Below are 22,590 nucleotides of genomic sequence, written 5' to 3'. Positions count from 1 at the left end.
ATTTGATTGACAAAACTACCTGATGTTTTGTCTCCAGGGAGACATCATCAGGCATGGTGCAGATTTTCCACTGCAAATTAGAATTCTGTGCATGACTTTGCTCTGAAACCGAATTACCTTTGAATTTAAAAATGCTTTAGGGAACCAGGCTTGTGTTGATGACAAGGAGAGTTATTAGTTTTAACCACAAAATAGAATATTTACAAACTATGTGGAAAGACCAAGTTAAGCCGAAATGAAACTGAGTTTTTAAGAAGTAACTACATTAAGAGAATTTAAGAAGTAAATACATTAAGAGAATATGACAAAAATCTTAAATGTTCTATTAGAAGTTTTATTTTGTTTTTAATTTTTGTCATTCTGGGTCTAGGTTTCTTTAACATTTCTGTTGCTGTCTGGCTTTTAGTAACTTTATTAACGTAATATTTTCAGTCTTTCATAGGCATACTTTTGTAAACATGGAGGCATTTATTTCTGCCAAAAAGATTTAAAGAGTGAATTTTCATACCAGACTAGGTATTTTTTCAAACAAACCACAGTAAGCCATTTAAAACTGGGCATTTAATTTTCATCTCCCTGCTCCACCATGCCCATCAAATACTATGCCATACCCTGGTCTCTTTTTCCCTTCCTTTCTTCCTTTCTAGGCTGTAAGCCTTTTAATAACTGTGGTTAAAATCACATAGAATCCAATATTTACCTTTTTGTCTGTTCCCTTGGCACCTGAAGATGTTGCCGAAACTGCGACATTAATTTAAATGGCACACTACTTTTAGAAATAGTAACTTTTTTGCATTTATTCAGAGAAGTTATTAATGAAGCAACAATGAAGTGCATTCAGTTTTTGACAAGTGTTTCTCCTGGGGGAAAGGTGATGAAAAAAAACTCCAAGGGCTGGTTCATTTTTAGAAGTTGTTTACAAGGTTACAACACACTCCATTTATCTGTCTAAGAATATGTTGCTTTATGTTGCTTAGAGAGTCATTCCACCAAGGTTCATCTCATTTATAAATAATGATCTGGAACATCACCTAGTGGGAGCATAAAATTCTATGGATTCAGAGGTGGGTAGAAAAACATTGGTTAAGTCTGTAGCCTCTAGATTGTGATCTCAGTTCTGCCTCATTATAACTTAACTTACATATCCCTTAGCTTCCTGGGTTTCATTTTTTCTTAAAAAAAAAAGTGTAGTATATAACACTCTTTTCTTTATGGGCTTGTTATGAGAAATAAATAGGATACACAGTATATATATAATTTTTCCATGTTATAGTAGAAAATTTCAACCATATCCACATTTAGAGAGAACAATATAAAAAAATATCCTAGTATCCATCTCTAGTCTCAGCTATCATTTTCTGACCAATCTGGCTTCTATGTTCTTATCCACTTCTCTCTCCACAATTATCTTTAAGCAAATTCACAATATTTTAGTGTATCATCTGTAAATATGTTAGCATTTGTCTTAAAAACTAAGGTCTTATAAAAAATCACAATACCATTATCACAATAAAAATAATGATTATTTAACGTATCAAATAGTGTTTAAATTCTCCCTGTTTAATACATTTTTGTAACACTTTGAATCAAGATCTGAATAAGGTCTAATTAGTCCATATATTGCAATAAAATGTTATTTTAAGCTTTGTCACTGCTCTTTTTTGTTCCACATGCCTTTTATTTGTTGGCAAAACTGAGTCATTTATGTTGTAGAATTGTTTCCTCATGGGGTTAGAATACTGTTCTGTCTTTTGTATTTTTTTATTAAGTTGTAGCTATATCTAGAGCCTTAGTAAGATTTAAAGTTCACTTTTCTTCATGTTCCTAAATTTTATTCCTAATATCTTGTAAAAGTGTATTTTTTCCTCTACAAACAATTGATTTCCTACAGTTTCTATTGTCTTTTCAAGTAGTCTTTTCAAGCAAAACCATAATACACTAAACAAGATCACACATCAGAATGCTCTGAAACATACCTTCCATGTGTTTCATTTATGTCCAAGAAAGGATTCCTGTTGCACTCATTGTTGCCCCTTGGCACCCATCACCCACCATCAGAACACATGTTTAAGAGTATGGTGGGTAACTACATTGTTTTCCTCTCATCCTTGTTCCTTCTTTTTCTTATTTATCTTTCTAAAAAAAATTAGTTGTCTGGAGCGCCTGGGTGACTCAGTCGGTTGAGCATCCGACTTCGGCTCACGTCATGATCTCACAGTTCATGGGTTCGATCCCCACGTCGGGCTCTGTGCTGACATCTGAGTCTGGAGCCTGTTTCAGATTCTGTGTCCTCCCTCTTTCTGCCCCTCCCCTGTTCATGTGCTGTCTCTGTCTCAAGAATAAATAAACATTAAAAAAAAATTATTAAAAAAAATTTAGTTGTCTTTTACCACTTGATTTGATCCATTTAATATTGCATTTCCCATATGTAAATCATAAACCATGATGATTAAACAGTCAATGCATCATTCAATGTACTCTCTAGAACATTATGAATATGGCTTTTGTAGTCTAGCCCATCTCCCTGCCTCTTTCCTCACATGCAAGCACTATTTCTTTGATTTAAAAATTAATTTTCTGTTATATCTATGCATCTATAAATATTTAGTCTTTACTGAACTTTATTAAAATTGTACACTATATGATATTTAGAATGGATATTTATTCAAACTCTGTTCTCAAGTTTCCTCCATTTTGTTGTCTAATTTGTTTATTTTCCCTACTGCATATAGTGTCATTTACCCATTTATGTATCCATTCTCCTATCGTTGGGCATTTGAGTTGTTTTCAGTGTTTAATAATTTCACATGATGTTGCCGCAGACATTCTTATACCTGGCTCCTGGTGCACCTGCTCCAAGGTGTCTCTAAAGATTATATCTAGGAGTGGAATGGCCATGTCATATTGCGTGCACATGTTCAACTTTACCAACTGATACAAAACGTTGCCAAAGTAGTTGATCATTTTATACTGCTATCAACAGTATATAAAAGCACATATAGAAAAATTGCATTTTATTGATCAGTGACTTCAACATTTGACACTACCAGAATTCATGATGTTTGGTAAACTAAGTGTGTCGAAAAGTATCTCATTCTGGGCTTATTTGACATGGCACTGATGAATGATGTTGCACTTTATTTTACTTGAATTATTGCCCATACATATTTAAACTTCTTGGAAATTCCTGCTCATATATTTTTCCTGTTTTTGTTTCTGCTTTAGAGGAATCTGTTATATAGTTTAACTACTATTTTTTTCATCAATTATATATGCTGCAGTTATTTTCTCCCATTTTATGGTTAATTTTCTAATTTGTTAACTATGGCTCTTGATGAACAAAAATTTAAACTACCAATGTAATCATATATATATATTATCTTTCATGATTAGGAATTAAAACTTTTTCCTTTTTATCCCTATTCTGAGATTATAAAACTATCTTCTTTTTATCTAAAATTTGTAACGTTTTGCTTTCCACCTTGAAATCTTTGTTCCACTTGGAAGTGGGTTTTTGTGTATAGTGTGAAGTACAGTTCCATTCTCCCCCCCCCCCAACCACCCACTATGAATAAGCAAGCTTTTGAACATCTTCTAGGGAATAGTTCTTCATATTCACAATGCTCTATAACACATCTGTCATATATTAAAGTTCTATATATACACATGTATCTATATACTGGCTTTTATTTGGTTCCACTGATCTTTTTGTCTCTATTCCAGTATGCTATTCTTCTAAATACTTGAAATTTATAATAATTTTTGAGATCTTGGTGGAAATGTTTTCCACATTAATCTTGTTTCTGAATGTTTTGGATATACGTGGCCCTTTGTTCTTCTAACAAAATTTTGGTGTTGAATTCGTTTAAAAAATCTTACTGGGATATCTATTTAGTTTATACAGAACCTATAGATATATTTGGAGAAACTGACATATATATAAAAGTAAGTTTCTAAATTTGTAAACATAGTATATCTCTCAGTTGATTGGGTATTCCTTAAGATCTTTCAATAAATTTTCTAATGATCTCCACAAATGATGCAAACGTCTTTGTCGACTTCTGCCTCAGTAATGTATATATTTTGTTGCTATTGTAATGCTATCTTTTAAAAATTATGATCAGTTTGCTTCTGATGTACAACAAAATTCTTTCATATTTCACTTGTATCCTGACACTGTGCTAAACTTATTTTTAATAATTTGTTCACAGTTTATTTTGAATTTTCAATGTAGACAAGAATCATCTGCGATAATGACAGTGTTGTTTCTGCTTTTCTAATTCTTAGGCATTTAGTTTCTTTTTCTTATCTGATTACCCAAGTACAGTTTCTTATCTGTATTAGTGTGGTGATAGATGTGTTTTTGACCTGTGTATAAATTAAATATATATATACATATATACATATATATATATATATATATATATATATATATTGAAAATTTGAAAGCCTTTATTTTTAGAAGAGATTAGATCCACAGCAAAGTTAAGAGAAAGGTGCAGAAATAACCCATATATCCTCTGCCCCTACATAAATGTAACTTACCCCATTATGACCATCCTCCACCAGCGTAGTACATTTGTTACAACTGATGAAGTTACATGATTAATCATCAGCCAAAAGTCACAATTTACATTATGGTTCACTGTTGATGTTGTACATTTTATAGTTTGGACAAAAACATAATGACATGTATTCACCGTCATGGTTTCATATGCAGTAATTTCACTGCCCTAAACATTCTCTGTGTTCACCTATTCCTCCCTTTCTTTCCCACTCTGGCAACTACTGGTCTTTCTACTGTCAACATAGTTTTGCATTTTCTAGAATATCATGTAGTTAAATCATATAGCATTGGTCTTTTCATACTGGCTTCTTTCTCTTTGAAGGCATACTTATTTTTTTTCTCCACATCTCTCATGTATTGAAAAACATTTCTTTTTAGAGCTGAATAATATTCCATTGTCTGGATATACCACAGTTTACTTATCCATTCACCTACGGAAGGAAATCATGGTTGCTTCCAATTTTTGACAATTGTGCATTAAGTTCCTGTGAACACTGATGTGCAGATTGTTATATGGACATAAGTTTTCAATTCTTTTGGGTAAATACCAAGGAGTGTGATTACAGTATGGTATGATAAGAGTTCTAGTTTTGTAAGAAAATGCCAAACTGTCTTCCAAAGTGTTTGATCTATATTACATTCCCACCAGCAATAAATGAGTGTTCCCATTACTTTACATCCTTATCAGCATCTGGGTTTTGTTCTGGATTTTGCCATTCAAATAGGTAGGGAGTGGTATCTCATTGTTGTTTTAATTTGCATTTCCCTGAGGATATATGATGTGAAGCATCTTTTCATATGCTTATTTGCTATTTCTGTATCTTCTTTGGTGAGATGTCTGTTAAGGTCTTTGGCCCACTTTTCTCCTTTTTTGTTTGGGACAGGATTGCTGAGTGGACTGTAATTGGGTATTTTCTTTCCCCAGGTCAGTTAGGTTCTATTAATACCCAAGCAAGTTACCTTCTGGTAAAACAGTTTCTCCTGAGAGCTGTCCTTGCTAAGAGCAGAGTGCTCTGGAGTGTTTGAAAATGGTTCCATTTTAGGGGTGCGCCTGGGTGGCTCAGTCAGTTGAGCATCGGACTTCAGCTCAGGTCATGATCTCGGGGTTTAAGAGTTCGAGCCCCGCGTCAGGCTCTGTGCTGACAGCTCGGAGCCTAGAGCCTGCTTCGGATTCTGTGTCTCCCTCTCTCTCTGCCCCTCCCCTGCTCATGCTCTGTCTTTCTCACTCCCAAAAATGAATAAATGTTAAAAAAAAAAAAAAAAAAAAAAGAAAATGGTTCCTTTTTTTCTCTCCCTGCCTGGGCCAGACAAGATTTTTCTCTGATATTTATTGTGGAAATATGTTTGAGGTCCTGGAGGTAAATCTCACAGAATTGTGAGGGACCCCCAATGACTGGGTCTCCCTGGAGTTTTTAACTTGCAGGATTGTCTACACTGAGCTGCTACAATTTATCAGTTGAAGTTCGGGTTTTTCTTCCTCTGACACTGATTGCCCGAGGCAGTTTCTGCTTGTGCCTCAAGGACCCCGAGATGTCCTGATTCACCTGTCTCATCACTCTTGCAGGCAGAGTTTTGTCCTGTGTCCTCTCCTCATTTATGGATCCTAGAAGAGTTGATTATTTCTTAGTATATTCAGCTTTTTACTTGTTAGAACAGAGTGGTGACTTCCAAACTCATATGTAGAACCAGAAAAATTGTAGCTAATTTTTTAGGGTATGCTTCATAAGTTCCTACATTAAAGATGATTGCTCTAAACTTTTCACAGGTAACTTTTAGGGAAGTTATCTTTTATTCCTACTTCGGTGTGTTTTTAAAATTATGAATGTATGTTGAACTTTTAAAAACTTCTTTTTGCATGTATAAGGAAGTTATCTTCTATTCCTAGTTTAAGTGTACTTTTAAAATCATGAATGCACATTGAAGTTGTAAAAACTTTTTTTGCATGTAAAATCGTAGTATGGATTTTCTATTAAGAATGCCAAATAACTCTTATATTGTTCAGATAAATACTACATGTTCATGATATATTTTTTTGTATGTTGCTATTTTCAGTTTAATATTTTGTTTAGATTTTTTAAATTGATGTTCACAAATTACACTAACCCTTTCTTTCCTCTTCTTGTCTTTGTCTGGTTGTTGTGGGAAGGATACACTGATCTCATGGAATGAGTTGGAAAGTTTGTCCTCTTTTTTGTATTTTCTGGAAAAGTTAGCTTAAGATTGTAATGCCCAGTTCTTTGAATATTTGGCATAAATTACCATTAACCCTGGGTGATTACTATTTTTCTCCAAATAAAAATAAACATTCAATTTAATTGACTATTAAATTTTTCTTTCTTAGTTGCTTTTTAAGTTATATTTTACTGGAGTATTTTCATTTCATCTGAAATTTTCCCATATATTGTCATACAGTTGTTCAGAGTGTTCTTCTTACTTCTTTAGTGGCTATGCTATTTGAAATTGTGTCTCCTTTTTTTAATTCCTGGTGTCATTTATTTGTGCCTTCTCTTGTTTACAACATTTTTACATTTGTCCATTTTACTAGGCTTTTCAAGTATTAGTCTTTGCATCAGTGGCACATGATGGGTAGGTGGTGAGAGTGGTCTTCCCTGGATACAGGCAGTTAGGAGGTGTGTTTCCTGTAGAGAATTTAAAAACAATTGGTAAAACTAAAAGTTGACAAGCTTTTATATTATTATCATGCACTGGTAATTCTAAACAATATCGGTGAATTAAAAACTCTTTTTTTGGCCAAAAGTCTAAAAAAGTTGATGCGGTTGTTATTTAGGTTTCAAAAAATCTGTGTCAATTTCAAAGTACTGTGTCCTTATTATAATTTGCATTATGAAATATCATCCTCGAAGCTAATGGGAAAACTAGTTATCGCATCTTCATGTAACTTATTTAGACTCAGTTGTTTGCATTCATTTAGAGAGTAAATGCATAATGACTTGGGTTTGTTAGATCTTAATTTAGACAGTTTGTGTCTCCAATTGCTGTGGTTTTACATGTTCTTCTGTGTATGCAGTAGATTAAAAATAAATAATAAGAAATAAAATCAAGTTACTTCATTTCTGTCATTCTAGGTTGCTCTTGGAGTTTTTATATACCTTTACAAATTTAAACAATGAAGTAGAGTAGGAACTACGGGGTCCAATACTTCTGTTGTTGAGGTAAAAGTTTTAATTCAAGCATGAGATACTTTATGGAATTTGAAAAATACCTCTAAAATAAAAATGTATTCTTTATTAGTTGCTATTCTTTTTATTTAACTTCCCTTTGCTATTCATTATAATGTTATTCATTACCGTAACAGATTATATAGATACAAGTTTTTCTTTTTCAATATAAAACATATTAATATAATTTAGAAACATTCCATTACATTTTTCCTTTTTCTATCCTTGATTTTTTTAAAAAAAATTTTTCTACTGGCATGATTGTACATAAGTTCAATAAAATAGAATATTCACTTTTGGGGCTCCTGGGTGGCTCAATAGTTTAAGCCTCTGACTTCAGCTCAGGTCATGATCTCGCAGTCCGCGTCCGGCGCCGTGCTGCTTTGGATTGTGTCTCCCTTTCTCTCTACAACTCTCTCTCTCTCTCTCTCTCTCTCTCTCTCTCTCAAAAGTAAACATTAGAAGATATTCACTTTCTGTCTTTTATAGCCATTATTATTAGTTATTTCATTTCATGATTATTACTGACAATTATTTTATCATAGAGAGGACGGCATTGTTAAAAGAAAAGATCTACTCTCGCTTTCAAATACACCAGGTTTGATTCTACTCTAATGCATCTTAGTTTCTCTGTTTTGGGGATTTTTGTTTTTATCTTCATCATCTCATTTCTCCAACTCTCTTTGGATTTACTTTGTGGTTCTTTTTCTAACTTCTTAAGTGGTGTGCTTAACTCCTTAATTCTCAGCCTTTTTCTTTAGGCTTTAGATTTTTAAACAAAATATTAACATTTCAATTTAACAAGTAAATCCTCAGTGAATGTGGAGAAGTTCAGTAGCACCCACTTTTTTTTTCATGTATAATTATCTGTTTATTCTGTTACATTGTCTTATGTCTACTAATAAGCTACTGAATGTTTACCATTATACACAGCACTGCACTAGGTGATGTGAAGTATGTGCTACAAAGATCTAGGAGGACATAATTCCTACCCTTAAGGGTATTTTATTCATTGTTAGTAATGGGTGTGTCAAGAGTCTTCTTGGATTATTCCTTTACTGTGCCCATCCTAGTAGATAGAGATGGGTGCTCAGAAGAAGTATGGATAATGATGGACACTGGACCTGAGGCTGAATGTGGGTTCATAGAAAGTCTGTTTGCTTTATCCACCATTTGATAATCTTCGACCAAAGAGTCCTCAGCTGCATTGCTGACCATAACCTGGCTCCAGCAACTCTTCCTTGCATTCCATAAACTAAGCCCTGTGGGCCTAGTTCCCATGGTCATTAACTTCCAATCCCTCTTCTGTTGGACTTTAAAAGTAAAGTTTGCATTGCTGGTACTCCTGGCGACAGAAGGATGGAAACAGGGGAAAGAGATGATATTTAGGAAAAAAATTTAAAGAAATGAATGAAAACATTTTCATCACTCACTCAGGTTAGTGATTTAGGGTTGTTGATTTCCACAGATGATGGGAGAAAACACAGATGGGAACAGGAGGCAAGAAGTGTGTCCATATGAGGTTCATGGTAGGTTGTTTGTTTTTGGCAAGAATACTTTGTAGGTAGTTTTGGGTACTTCCATTAGGAGACAGATAGTGTCTAGTTAACTTTTGTGATGTTACAGCAATTGATGGTCATTGCTCAGATTCATATTTAATTAGAATGTGATTGTGATATGTTATTTTATCATTTTCTCTTCATTTATTAACTGAAATGATTTTTTAAAGATACAGTTACCCTCATTGTCTGGTGATCCTGAATTGCAGTTGGTATGAGAAAGTTGGTACACCTGCTTTATCTTTACCTTTATTTACCAACTGTAAAAAAATGAGTCAATTCATTAATGTCCTCTGAAGGAGACCGATAAAGTTAAAAATTTTTTTGTGTGTTTTTTAATAGAGTCTATACAAAATGATGTATTTAAGCATATGTCCTATGTTTCAATTCATGGCAGTCATTATCCTTACGGATGTTCAGATCATCCAGTCTTTGGCCAATAGTAGCCTTTTAAAATATTAGATCTTGAGTCCATTACAGGTAACCCCTATAGAAATTTGCTTTTTGATATGTAAGACGATCCAGGTACATATTATACATTTCTTGTCTGATGCCTAGAACTAACTATTTCTCTAAGTCTTGCAATTAAAGAACAGGGCCAAGTGTACACATTGTTACTGTGTTAGTCACTGTTTCAAGACCTTTTGGTGGATAGAAGTAGGAAATACCTAAATCCTTTGTGTATATGTAATCATAAATTCTTATTATCACAATCCATAGTAAAGACTGTGGGGATTTTACTTAACCTTAATAATATTACGATTGCATTTTGTTAATTCTATGTTTAAATCTTTGTTTCTTCAGAACACCATTATAATTACCCATTTGCCTTAATTCACAATACATACTTAACAGTTGCAGTATAATGCTATTGATAATCATTAACTGGAAACAAAAATTTTTTTTCTGTTTATGTTACCTTTAGAGTATACCCCACTAGGAACGTTTAGTAAAATTACAGGTTACTCGGAATAGTTGTTCCTTGTGTGGCTGTGGTAAAATTTGACATATGGATTTTACTTTGACTTTTAGGAATTAGAAAGTTACTTTTTAAAATTGATCTTGCTTTAAAGTTATTTAAAATATAGAAGTGGGTTCAAAGTAACGCTTGAAATTTACAAAACAGCGTATTCAGAAATGTTCAGTTTTTAATCACTGTCCTGTTCCCTCTTCTCCTAGGAAGATCATTATATATTTGTTATTGTTGTTTTTATAGAATATATTTTTTGATCTTATAATTTCAGTTTTATATTACTATGATATTATAATGTCAAAATTATATAATGTGTTACTAGTTACTAATTACTACAATATCGTAATGTAAATTTTATAATATATGTACATATATTCACTTCCTTAAATAAATAGCATATGACATATGCTGTTTTTCACCTTGACATTTTTCACCTTTCTTGGAGATCACGCCATAGTAGTATAGAAAGATATTCCTCATTATCATGCAGAGCTGCACATTGCTCCCTTGTGCTAATATACATGACTTCTTCCCAATTTGGTGGACATACGCTTTGTTTCAAGGCTTTTGCTATTTATTGCAAAGAGTGCTATAATAAACCAACTTCTGTATATTTTACCAGTAAATTTTGGAATGGCTTCCCAGAAGTGGGACTGCTAGCTCAAAGGGTAAATATATATGTACTTTTGTTACATATTGCCAATTCTTCTGTTTATGGGTTATGATATTTTGCATTCTGACTGCAATGTATTACAATGCATTTCCCCACAGCCTCATCTATACGTTATATTATCAGACTTTTGTATTGCATCCATTCTGATAGGTGAGAAATGGTCTTGCAATTTTAAGAAAGACTGAACATTGCTGAAAGCCCTAGACCATTTAGAATTCAGGTGCTTTTTCCCCACTATTATTAGAAGTAAATAGTATATTAAGGGCATTACCCCTTTGTGATATGATTGCAATTCCCCCCTTCCCCAGTTTGTCTTTTTACTTTGCTTGGGGTGTTTTTTCCTTGGGAAGTAGTCTTAAAATTTAGTAAGAAAGATTAGCCATTTTCCCTTTATTCCTCCTGGATTTTGAATTATAGTTAGGAAAGATTTCCCCAAGGACAAGTTATGGAGCAGTTAATTTGTGTCTCTTCTAGTGCTTGTTTTGCTATATTTATTTATTGTGACAGCCAAGTCTCTGATCCTTTTAGAACTTATCCCGATGTATAATGTAAAGAATTGATTCATTTTTATTGCTTCCCATGTGGCTATCCATCCCCTCTCTGTTTCTGTGAGTTACTGGCTTTCTTGCATGTTGAATTTTCAAACACAGTTGTGTCTACTTGCTCTCTTGTCTCCTACCAACCCTGTTTCTGCTCTCTTGGTATTAAAATAAAGACTGGTCCCTCCCATTAAGGATGAAGGTGTACCTGTTTAATGTTTTCAAAGCTGTCAGTAACACAAACATATAGTCAAAGAATTTATGGCCTTTAAATGGTAAATTTTTATGTAAATGTACTCTCTTCCTCCATGTGTCTTTAACAGAGAACATGACTGTTGACCCTGTATCTAACTCACTCTGGAGTTGTTTGGGGTTCCTACAACCCTACCAGTTCCTCAAAGCTGAAGCAGATTTATTATGCATTCCTTAAAAGCATAATACCTAAAACATATGGCGGAATTGCTTCTTATGGTAAGCGGGGACACTGGTATACATTCACTAATGCACCTGTTTTAGTATCTTGTTAGAGCTTTGAGACTAGTCTTTTGAACCATTTAGTCTTAGAACAAACAACATGTGAGATGCACCATACCTGCAGCAAGATTTCCGAAATGACATTTAGTTGAAAGATTCCGATTAGAAAGTTGTTTATCAGTTCTCCGGACACACGCACATTTGGGTTATTGCCTTATTCTTCTGCTTGCCTATAAGTTACTAGAAAGCAACTGTTTTAAACAATGGCAGAAGGAAATAAAGAAAGGGGGAATTCTCTTGCACTTTCAGGAAAACTGAGTAGAAAAGAACTCTCTGGAGACTTCATTATAAATGGTTAGAACAATTATGCTAAATGGAATTGATATATTTATGTTGTTTTATTCAAGGTTTATCATGTTCTATTATGAAACAATGAAATGCAATTAATAAATTGTCAGTTCATTTTTCTTGTTTTATTTGAAAATGCTTCGGCATATTTTAGCATATCATTTTTAGAGTAGCAAATAACTCTAATGTATAACATTAATAAACGGTGATAGACTTTACTATAAATACTGCATCTGTTGCCAAGAAAAGTTACATACAAAAACAGAGCTTTGTAAACAGCAGTTCGGTAATTCTTTTTGTAGTCGAGACATGGGCCTTCTGTATCATTTTAAGTATCTTTCCACTACTTGACCCTCTGCACTTTGAGAATATTGTTTTTCATACATCAACAGTTTGCTGACTTTAAGGGATTAACACCATATATGTGGTGTTGTGAGAGCCCAGGAAACCAACTGAGCAGTTTTTTTCCCCTTGTGTTTTATTTGAGGATAAGAGTTAGGATTGAGGAAAAGCTGTGAGAAACTTTTCATGTGGATGATCATAGCCAGATATTGTCACAAAAAAATAACTTAAAAACATCAAGGTGGTGGAGCAAAAAACTGAGATACAACACAAAATAAAAACCAACAGTGGAAAAGTTTCCATAGACTAAATGATTCTGAATTTCAAAAACCTTAATATTAACCAAACCTAAATATTAGATAAATATTTAATAAAATACATATGGATTCAAAATACATTGTTTTCTGGTGTGGTCTGACATATAAAAACAGATACTAATTTTATTTAACTGGAACTATTTCACATTTATCAAACTTCACTCTGAATTTTATCTAAAAATTTCTCTTATGTATTCTGTCAGTTCAAAGGAAGCTCAAGGTTTGAAAAGCACACAAGATACCACGAAATCAGAAAACCAGGTCAACTGCTATTGTTTTTCTTCTTCTGCCTTCTTCCACGTTAACCATTACAAGAAATGTGGCAAAGATTAGAATTTCTTTTTTACATAGGAGGAGACAAAATATTTTATATATTTTACACTTAAAAATAACAACTTTACTGTCTAAATGCATTTTCGTCTAATTTAGCAGATATTTAGGTCGACTTCTAATACTGAATAGTCTTTAATTTGTGGCTACCGAATTCCTGAATATATCAGGAATTACATGCTAACAAGACAGAAAATAGATGATGTCAAAGTAGGTGATTCTGGGGCAACTGGATAGCTCAGTTGGTTAAGCATCTGACTTCACCTCAGGTCATGATCTGATGGCTCGTGGGTTCGAGCCCTGCGTCAGGCTCTGTGCTGACAGCTCGGAGCCCACAGCCTGCTTCGGATTCTGTGTCTCCCTTTCTTTCTGCCCCTCCCCTACTCATACTCTCTCCCTTTCTCTCAAATATAAATAAACATTGTAAAAAATTTTTTAAAAGTAGATGACTCTAAAAGGTAAAATAGACGAGATCTCTGAATTTCATAGAATACATGTGTTGTGAATAGTTATGTGTTATGAAAAGTTTGGGGAAGTCCTCTCCCTCCCTCTACCTTCTAGTCCAACACAATCCCTTCATATTGGCCTGCCTAATTGTTTCAGGGTTTAAAATTCCCATTACAGAATCATTTCGTCAGAGTAAGACTTTTCCTTTTTTTTTTTAAATTTAAAATATGTTTATATTATTTTCATTATTTTCATTCTAATTACATGGAAGGTTGATAATGCTATGAACATATTGTTTTATTTCATTTATTTTATTCATTTATTTTATTTTTCTTCTCTATTTTTTTCTTTATTTTATTTAAATCCAAGTTAGTTGAAATATAATGTAATAATGGTTTCAGGAGTAGAATTTAGTGATTCCTCACTTCCCGCCCAGTGGGCACCCAGCGCTCATCCCAACAAGTACCCTCCTTAATGCCTATCAATCATTTAGCCTATCCCCCCTCTCACCACCCCCTCCTTTCTTTTTCTTTTTAAAATGTACACACAATTGAAAAAAATAACACGTTAACTTAGTAGTCACTAAAAGTCCATTTATATTTCAAATATGAGTAAATTAGTGATTTTCCGCTCAGGCAAGATAAACTTGATGAGACAATGGAAGCTTTCTGAGCATGGTTTTCTGCCTAAAACCTTACTGGCAGGCTGCAGCAGACAGGCATTGTAATGTGGAAATGGGGAAAGCAGGGATAGGTTCCAAGAAATTTGCTTGCACACTTACCAATTTCATCATGTTCAGTCTCTTACTCTTCTCATTTCATGTTTTCTGCCCTCAAATATACCTTTTTTTTTTTTAAAAAGAAGGTCTTTAAAATATAAGAAAATGCAAATATTTTCATTTGAAATATTTTCCTTGAAATATTTCCTACCATCTAAAAATTCTTTCACTGGCAGACTTTTACAATGAATGATCAGTGTTCACAGTGTCCATTTTATTGACGTTCATTATCCTACAACACTTTGGATCTAGTGTATCCATCATACCACCGAAACTTCCATGTTGAAGAATTTTTAGAACTGGGATAATGTTTGTTCTTTTCTCTAAGTCCTTCCTGCCTTCTCTCCTTCTTTCCTTCCTCCCTTCCTTCCTTCTTTCCTTTTTAGTTTAAACAACAGTTTAAAGTTATTTTTCAAGGTTCTGGTGGTTGAAAGTCTGAAACAGGGTGATAGCATGATCATGTTCTGGTGAAATCTCTCTTCTGGGCTATAGGCTGCCAATTTCTAGTTGTATTCTCACATGGCAGAAAGAGAGCTAGCTCTCTATCTTCTTCTTGTAAGGACACTAAGCCCATTCAACAGGGTTCCACCCTTAGGACCTAATTACCTCCCAATGGCTCTTATGGTAATTTTCAGTTACCTTATCCAAAAATACCTCCTAATACCATCAGATTGGAGGTTAGATTTCAACATATAAATTTGACACAGTCCGTAAGAACTATCAATCCTTCAATGTCCCATATTATTCCCAACACTTGAATAAAAACTTGGCTTACTCTTTCACCTATGAACCTTCTGTGAAGATCTATGACCTATGGGGTTCCTACCACATAGGAATTTTGTAGTTAACTATATTCCATCCTTAATTGTCCTCGGGACTTCATCTGAGGATTTTAATAACGTAATCGCTCAATCTTAGATTTTTGCAGTATTTAGGCACCACCTCTTGGCATCTGTTATTTCCGTCGCCCCAAGGGCCATTATAATACACTTGGGAAGTTGACTGCTCCCACTGTTCTGCCCTAACCCTTTGAGAGTTTTCAGATTTCCCAAACTAGTCTAACCTTGGTTGAACAACCCTGAAAGTCACAGGAATGTATTTTTTATATCCCTCTGATGGCAAAAACATACATTTTACTATATTTTGGAGGTTCAAGAGGTTATGAGATCATTACACATTAAAGCAAAATCTGTTTGAACTTAAAATTAAAAAAGAACAATGTGATTAAAGATTGCAAAGTTGGTGGATGAATTGCAATGAGATTTAGATGTTCCAAGAAGTGAGTGTGTCTGAGTCAGAATCTGAGAAACCAGGAATGGAAGCCAAGGACCAGAAATGGCATTGAAGATTTAGAAGACTAAATTCTTACAGTGGATTAAGATTTATGAACATAATGCTGTATGTCATATAAATAAACCCTGTATGTGTGTGTGTATGTGTAACATGTATATACTTCTCTGATATTCAAAATAGTTTCATATTTACTCTGGATCCTTGGATCTGTAGATAGTATTAGGGAATTGGTGTTCTAAGATATTAATTATAAGGTAGAATACTATTCTTTAACTTCCAACCTTGTTATTTTTCTAGGATAAAAATTTCATGACCAACTTTTCAAAATACTTCATCATGTAAATTAAAAAGTACATAAACTAGTCTGGATTCTCATGGAGATAGGATAACTATTCAAACAAAGAATGTTTGAAGATACCCATTTTATTCTTTCTAAATAAAGGGCAATTACCACTCTTAGTGTAATATTTGACCTATTGTTCATTGTCATTCCAGGCCATAAAAAAACAGATTTTAATGCCTGACTTTCCATCTGTTTTAGTTGGCAAGATTAATAAATATCTGCCAGATGCTGTACTAATTCCATGCTTTTAGCTTTTATAACAGGTGAGTCTTATTTTTTTTTTGATGCAAGTATATTATATACTATATTCATCCATCATTCAAGGTGAGGGGTCAGGAGGGAAAGCATGATTATAATCATAATTACAACCATTAGAAAAACTATTTCTCAATTACATTTGTTAGCATGTTCTGTTTAGTATATACATTTCCACTTAGGTTTCTGGTAGATCAGTTTTTGAAAATTGTACTTTTGCCGTCTTTGTATGGTTTTTATACGGGTAGGAATCAGCGAGTAAAAAGCAAGAAGTTTCTCATTTGATGTGATTAACTCAGACTACTTTTACTTCCATTTCTTTCCACCTTAGACTGACAGCTGCACTTACAGGGGTCCTTAACTGTTGGGGTTCGTCTACCACATGCTGCTGTGTGTGAGGATAAAGGAAAATGCGAGTAGAGAGTGGGTAGCTGAGATTCATCAGGATACCAGAGAGGAGTGTTCCATGGATTAGTAAAGGAAATCTTAAGTTACCTTATCCAAAAATATAGAACCAAGCTAGGGAATCTGGGAATCTAGGAGGAGGCTCAGTAATCCAAGACAAGGAATTTGGAAGGGTGGTGTGGATGAAATCTGAAAAGAGTATTTTCTGAGAATAGATATTTCCTTAATATTAGAGGGAAGTACTTCTATATAGCTCACTTTTGCATTCTCCAAAACATTTGACATGATATTTTTTACATTGAGGTATTGAATAAATACAATTTGAATGAATGCTTACATCACAAAATGCCACATATTATTTTTCTATTAAATAATACATTTGATTAGATTTCCAGCTAGATTGGTTTCTGTGGATAACAAAGTGACATTGAACTTAGAACTATGCTTTTAATGCAAGCCCCAACTTTTCTATCTCTGTTCTCAAAATAATTTTGAAGTTGTGTAATGAAATTTTGAATATAGGAGAGTTCTGATCTTTTTGCATAGCTTTCTGAAAGGTCATTTTTCATCTGCTTTACCTTTCAGAACTTCTTTAGTATCAGAATTTTAATTATTTGTAACTTATCACAAAGAAGATCAATTATCAAAAAATCCTTTCTATACAGTTTCTAGTTGCTGATCTTTATCTTTGTCCTCAAGTTATTAGGTCCTTTCAAATGAATTGTGATTTTAGTCTTTCTGCCTATGTCTGTGTGTTCCCTTTCGGTGTTTGGGGGCAGGGGCAAACTAGCAGATGGTGGTAGACACAATAGCTTTATTTTGTTGAGGCCATCTTCCAGAAGTACCCTTTTGTTATGACTTCAAAAAAAAATATCCTTTGCTCCTAGGTCTCTCTGTGTGCAGATAACAATCCTCAGTTTCCTTATGGAACTTAAATAATAGTTATTACATGTAAGATTCTCTGTTTTGTTTCAATAGACAATGTAATGACAAAAATACATGGCAAATTAGGTAAGACTTACATATCCAACAACTTACCAAAAGTTGTCTAACTTATTAAAAGTTGTCTAAGCATTTCTGTCCAATGGAAATGTAATGCATGCCACCTGGGTCTTTTAAATGTTCTAGCATCTACATTTTAAAAAGTAAAAAGAAACAAATTAAATTATTTTTTATAATATATTTAACCATATTTAACCATATATATCCAAATATTAACATTTCAACATATAATCAGTATTAAAATTATTGAGATAGTTTATATTCTTTTTCTTATACTAATATTTCAAAACCCAATGTGTATTTTCTACCTACAGCATTTCTCAATTAGAACACTAAAATTTCACTGAATATGCTTGATCTTTATTTATATATTTTATAAGATGAGGATTTGAAAACAAAGATTTATATATATGAGTTGCTCAAACATAATTAAAGGTTTTATAATAGTTAAATCACATATGTATCAGATTTTAGATTGAGCTTTTTTTAAAAATAGTTTTAGAGCAGTTTTAGGTTCAGAAATTATTATCAGCACAGTGATACATTTATTGCAGGTGATGGGATTACACTGACACATCATTGTCACCCAAAGATCATATTTTATATCAGGGCCTACTCTTGGTATTGTCAGATTTGGACAAATGTATAATGACATGCATACACCATTACAGTTTCACACAGAGTAGTTTTACTGCCTTAAAAATCTTTGTTGTTCCACTAATTTATCCCTCCCTCCACACAGTTCCTGGTAACTGCTGATCTTTTTCCTGTCTCCATAGTTTTGCCTTTTCTAGAACATCATATAGTCGGAATTATACAGTATGTAGCCTTTTCAGATTGGCTTGTTTCCCTCAGTAATATGCATTTAAGTTTCCTCTATGTCTTCTTATGACTTGATGCTCATTTCTTTTTGGTGCTGAATAATATTCCCTTATCTGGATGTGCCAGTTTATTGATCCATTTACCTACTGAAAGACATCTTGGTCGCTTCCGAGTTTCACAATTATGAATAAAGCTGCATATTTGCCATCCGTATATCTTCTTTAGTGAGGTACCTCTTCAAATCTTTTGCCTATTTTTAATCAGTTTTTTCCATTTGTTTGTTTTCTTGTTGAGTTTCAAGAGTTCTTTCTATGCTTTGGATAATAGTCCTTTGTGAGTTATAGCTTCTGCACATATTTTCTCCCAGTCTGTAGCTTTTTTATAATTCTCTTGATAGTGTCTTTAACAGATCAGAAGTTTTCACTTTTAATGAAGCCCAGCTTATCCATTCTTTCTTTTATGGATCATGCGTTCGGTGTTACCTCAAAAGTTATTGCTAAACCCAAGGTAATTTTGATTTTATTGTTATATTCTGGGAGTTTTATAGGTTTGCATTTTACATTTAGATCTGTGATCCATTTTGTGTTCATTTTTATAAAGGAGGTAGAGTCTGTATTAAGGTTTTTTATTATCATTTTTGCATGTGAGTATTCAGTTTTATGTTCAAATTGAAATTAATTAAAAGTAAATAAAAATAAAAATTTAGTGTGTCAGTTGCAGTAACCACATTTCAAGTGCAAAGACCACCTATGATTAGTGACTATCCTATTGGTTAGGGTAGGTCTATAGGATTGGCAATTGAACTCTTCTAAGTGTCCCACCTTTCCTCAGGAATCAGACCATTCACAACATCATTTATTCAGATTTCTAGCTTTTCCTTAGAATTTGTAAATACTCTGGCATAAAGAGCTAACTGATCTAGCTTCTCCAAGGATGAAATTGATTTCAGCTTATTCTTGGCTGTGTTTGAATTCTTTGCTGTAGTGTTTCAACCACTTCTGTCTGATATCAGCCTTAGCAATCCAGTTGGATTTCTTTCTTGTTATACCTTTCATGGTTTATTCACCACGGCAATCTTATATAAGTGTTACAAAGTCTTCATTAAGACCATTCTCAATTCGCAGTGTCACAAGAATTGGTTCCTTCTGGTCTTTGCAATTCTAGACACTGTCCATGTAATTAACAAAAACTGCTTTTTATTTACGACAACATAGCAAAGCATAAAGACAGATACTCTGTAATCAAAGATTGACTTTTATGTATGGAGACTGAGGTTGGAATCTTTGTTTCCAAGACATTTATACAAGTCTACAATATATTAACATTACCAAACTTTGGACAACCAATGTACAGTATTATCAAGAATTGAAAGTTTTTTAAATTTCTTTTTAAAAATTTTTTAATGTTTGTTTATTTTTGAGAGAGAGCGAGCGAGAGAGCAAGAGAGAGTGAGAGCACCAGTAGGGGAGGGCAGAGAGAGGGAGATACAGAATCCAAAGTCGGCTCCAGGCATAGAGCCTGACACAGGGCTCAAACTCACAAACCATGAGATCATAACCTGAGCCAAAGTCGGGTGCATACGTGACTGAGCCACCCAGGCACCCCAAGAATCCAAAGTTTGACTGCTTAACTAAAGTTATGTTTTTGACCCCTTTTGTACTAAAGTCATTAGTATGAAATATAATTTGAAATTGAGAAATTGAGCTAGCATTATTTTTTCAACATGTCAAAAATTATCTACTTCAAAAATATCCAAGCAGCTTTTTTTAAAATGGCAGATTCCTGGGTCTCCCCATGGAAATTCTGATTCAGTAGCTATTTTAGTAACCTAAAAGAATTTAGAATTTTAACACTGATTCAAATTTCTGTTTGTCTTTGTTTCAAAACTGGTATGTTTGATTTCTCCCCTTATTTTATGGTTGGGTGTCCCTTTCTTTTGAGGTCCCCCTCATATGTGTAGGTAGAAATGGAGCAAGCAAAAATTAAGAAAATATAAAAATCTCATCTTCTATTCCTTAACTTTCAGTCTGTGTGTCCTTACATCTAATGTGATTCTCTTTTAGGTGGCATATAGGTGGGTCTTGTTTTGTTTGTTTGTTTGTTTGTTTGTTTGTTTGTTTGTTTGCCCATTCAGCCACTCTGTCTTTTGATTAGTAAATTTAGTCCATTTACATTTAAAGTAATTATTGATAGGTATATAATTATTGTCCTTTTATTGTTTATTGACTGCTTTTGTAATTTCTCTCTTTTCTTTCTTCTCTTGGTCTCTTCCATTGTGGTTTAATGACTTTTTTTTAGTGATATACTTTCTTTCTCTTTCTGTTTTGCATATTTACTATAAATTATTTCTTTGTGGTTACCATGAGGTTTATTTATAACAACTTATATCTGTAACAGTCTATTTTAAGTTGGTAACAACTTAATTTTGATCCCATTGAAAACCTCAACATTTTTATTCCCTTCTACATGTTTTATGATTTGATATATTCTACTTGTGTATCCCTTAACTAATTATTTCAATCATAGTTACTTTAACTACTTTCCTCTTTTAACTTTCATATTTTTATTACATTTACTATTTATCTACTGCTTTTATTATTTATTTACCTTTCTAATGAGATTTATTCTTTCATATGTTTTCTTATTACCAATTAGAACCCTTTCTTCTTAGCTTAAAGAAGTCCCCTTAACATTTCTTGTTAAAGAAATTTCCAGTGATAGATAAATGGATAAAGAAAATGTGGTATATATACACATTCTCCATAAAAGAGAATGAAATCTTGCCATTTGTAACAACATGAATGGACCTGAAGGGCATTATGAAAAATAAATTAAGTCAGGTAGAGAAAAACAAATAGTGTATGCTGTCTCTTATATGTGGAATCTCAAAAAACAAACAGACAAACAAAAACCCAGGCTCATAGGTACAGAGAACAGATTGGTTTTTGCCAGAGGTAGGTAATAGGGAATAATACAAATGGGTAAAGGGTGTATAAATTTTTTAAACATTAAAAAACAATTAAAAATTAAAACCTCATTAATTCGAATTTAATTAGCTACATTATATGTTCTTTAGAAACAAAACATTAAAAAAAGTAAATACTGGACCCATTACAGGTTATATATAGAGAAATTTCAGCTAAAACCTGGCACACTACCATATCTATATTTAGACTGTACAAAAACTTCTGCTTTTTATTTTAAATTTCCTACCTGCCCATATGGTTTTTAAAAAAAATTTGAGACACTTTAAAACGTAATGTTTTTTAAAAAAATTATTTTAGGAAAAGATTCATTTTAGTTTGTTTCATTTGGTAAATAATGTTAAAATGAGTCATATTTTGTTTGCAACTTTAGTTATTTTAATAATTTGAATGTAATTCTATTTAACACTATTTACCTGGTTGCTCATAATGTATATATCCTTGTTTAAATCTCATTATGTTTTTAATTGTTGTATTTGTCATTTCCACAGTTTTTTTTTCCACATGTGTTAAACCTGGAGGTTTTGCCAAGTGGAAAGCCAAACAAAGAGAACGAAATATATTAATTACAGCAAGAGTAATTAATATGCATATCTGCACTGTATGCAATTATCTATGTTTACCTTATTTTTTTTCTCACCTTCCACCTCACAGATATCTCTCCATCCTCTACTTGCATATAACTCATGGAGGAAAATAGAAAATAGTGGATGAGAACTAATTCCCTCATCTTCTGACCAGTAAATAGATACATGCCTAGCTCTATTATCATCATCTTATTTATTCTCATATGTTAAAATGCAGGCTGTGTCTTTCCTGCTATTAAAGATCTATTCTTTCAGTTTTAAGTGGATCCTATACCCTCTCATCTGTTTGGATCTGTGATCCTCATGGACTCTCTATCACAACGTCTTATTTTCTTTTTTGTTTGCATGCATCATTGTATACTTGGTATTTATC

General features: G+C 33.1%; 1 long non-coding RNA gene across 2 annotated transcripts in view; it reads left to right on the top strand.

The window, feature by feature from the left end:
• The window catches only part of LOC122239247, a 93,627-nt gene that overhangs the window by 5,526 nt on the left and 65,511 nt on the right, over window positions 1–22,590 (top strand). The window contains exon 1 of one of the 2 annotated variants that reach the window (XR_006218195.1): window positions 16,374–16,425. The exons of the other annotated variant lie outside the window; for it this stretch is intronic. This is a non-coding gene — a long non-coding RNA (uncharacterized LOC122239247). Of the gene's footprint in view, window positions 1–16,373; window positions 16,426–22,590 lie in introns of those variants that run through there. 2 annotated transcript variants of the gene reach the window in all.

This window comes from Panthera tigris, chromosome B3, assembly GCF_018350195.1.
Source record: "Panthera tigris isolate Pti1 chromosome B3, P.tigris_Pti1_mat1.1, whole genome shotgun sequence".
NCBI lineage: Eukaryota > Metazoa > Chordata > Mammalia > Carnivora > Felidae > Panthera > Panthera tigris.
Note: the sequence above shows the minus strand (reverse complement) of the source record. Positions and strands in the feature narration are given on the sequence as shown.